The sequence below is a fragment of the Balaenoptera borealis genome (assembly GCF_965194805.1).
Source record: "Balaenoptera borealis genome assembly, chromosome: 16".
NCBI classification, from domain to species: Eukaryota; Metazoa; Chordata; class Mammalia; order Artiodactyla; family Balaenopteridae; genus Balaenoptera; species Balaenoptera borealis.
In genome coordinates this window covers 39,242,643-39,244,805 of record NC_138872.1, presented here as the reverse complement: position 1 = coordinate 39,244,805, position 2,163 = coordinate 39,242,643, and the positions used below count along the sequence as shown (strand labels likewise).

Below are 2,163 nucleotides of genomic sequence, written 5' to 3'. Positions count from 1 at the left end.
TGGTTGTACAAATTTACACTCCCACCAGCGTTGTGTGAGAGTTCATGTTTCTTATCCTTGCCAACACTTCATATTATCTGTCTTTTTTCATCTGATTCCTTCTGTTAGGTGTGGTATTACATCATGGAGATACTGCTTTTCAATTTTAATTTAAGTTAATTTTTTAAAACAGAATGTGTTTTATTTGAATACTGAATACGTTCTGTTGGTACAGAGTGTGCTGAGGCTGAAGTTTTTTAAGGAAAAAAAAAAACACTGGCAGTAATACAATTAAAATGGAAAAAAAATAATTTCAAGTATAACACAAATGACAAATAGATAACATTAGCATTCTGTGAAGCCCACTTAAGGGGCATTCCATCATCTGGTAAGTTGTAGTTTAATTTAAACTTATTTCAGACATGAGTATTTGGAACTATCAAAAAAAATACCGCATCTATAAAACATGACAGCAAATCAAAGAGTGTATCACAATTTATTAAATATCTTTAATGAAACCAGTATGTGATAATTAGAAAACAGTTAAACCATTTGTTTAAAAAAAAAACCCTCAAACTATTGTCTGTATTAGAGGTGATGGTATTTCTTTTACAGTTTGTAACATAAAATAAGACCATGTTGAACTTTCCATATTGAAATTTATCTTTCCAGTACAAAGAATAGGCTCTGCCCGTTACATCAGAATGACACGAATTTAGGTTTCATTTCCTCCAAATTCTCAGAGTGAGACAAGAGCAGCAATAAGACAAGTCTCAGAATCATCATGAGGCTTAAACCTGCAACCAGCCCAGCTGGCATGATTTTCTTGGATCTCTTAAACCTCACCCTCATTGTGGTGTCCAGGAAGAAAGCTGTAAACAGTGATAGTTTTACACCTTGCTTGTCATTGGAGACATAGTAAAGCTCTGTAAACAGCCGAAAATCCAACAAAAAGACCAGCAATCAAAGATGGAACACCACCTCTCTGCTTATATCCCAAAATGCTTACGAATGTCACCAGGGCTGCATAACCAAAACCAACCAGGTCCATTGGCAAGGTCAAGTCTGGTGTAGAGTTACTTCTGTTGAATTTCTCTCTTCTCTGGGCCAGTCCAGCTCCTTGAGGACTAAGCTCAGTTCAGTTCGTCTTGTCTTTCTCACAGCATCAACCTCACTGCCAAGCACTAGGCAGGTGCTCAGTAAATACTTGCTACAGTCCGGAAGCTGACCCCGCCGCCAGCGCCTTCTGACTCTGCGCGCTACCTCCCAGCACTCTCAATTTTAATTTTAATAGTTGGAAGCTGAGCCTCTTGGCATCACTAGCCTCTAGATTAAACGCTGATTTTCACACTAAAATTGGCTTTGTTATCCCTAGTTCCCACCTACATAAACGCAGGGCCTTAACACCCACTTCAAAGCCACCTGGTTATTTCTGATTGTCCATTTAGCCCAGAGGACACTGCTTCTGGATTTTGTCCCTGACCACTCGCTAGTGTTTGGTACCCATGAGACATGTGGTGAGGCATGAGGCATGGTTCACTCAGAACCATGGATGCCGAGCCCCTAAGTGTACCATGTCTCCACCAAGAGCGGTTCTGCCCAGCACAACAAATGCTGCCAAGGTCCAGGGCTACCGAAAAGCATTCTGTTCTCCCTTCACGAGAGTCATATTCTGGGTTCCACTATAAGAGATTCTTTGTTACCTGGGCCCCAAAGCATTATCTCTGCCCCCACCTGCATCCTCTTGTCCTGACCCAGCTGGCCAAATCCCATGTTCCGGATCCTGTGTCATGACCTTCCTCTCTCCCTGGGGTCTTTATACTTGATTGCTAGAGGGGCTTGGAAGAAACATCTCCTACTGGCCTCTTCATCTATCTCTTCCTTCCTCCCATTTCTGACCCAGGAACTGCCTCCCATGAGTGGGTGCCTTCATCTAACTCCAACTGGTCTCCAAATCACAATTTAACATAGCCTGGGATATTACGCTATAAAAACATTGTTTTTCTGAGAGGAGGGATACTTTGGAAGTTAGAAAATTATGAGCTGTCCATGATATAAAGAAGTATATCTGCACTCTCTCACTGAGTCACAGGACTACACAAGGTGGATAGTCCCCAAGAAATGGAGACGCACCTGGACTCTTTAAATTGGATATGTTCAACCTTCAATACCCAGGCGCCTAAT

At 41.6% G+C, this 2,163-nt stretch overlaps 1 pseudogene across 1 annotated transcript; it reads right to left on the bottom strand.

Moving 5' to 3' along the window:
• Positions 1–459: 459 nt before the first annotated feature.
• LOC309612890 (transmembrane protein 14A pseudogene) lies at positions 460–1,827 on the bottom strand (annotated as a pseudogene). Its single transcript has one exon. The product of its transcript is annotated as a transmembrane protein 14A pseudogene (transcript).
• Positions 1,828–2,163: the final 336 nt, after the last annotated feature.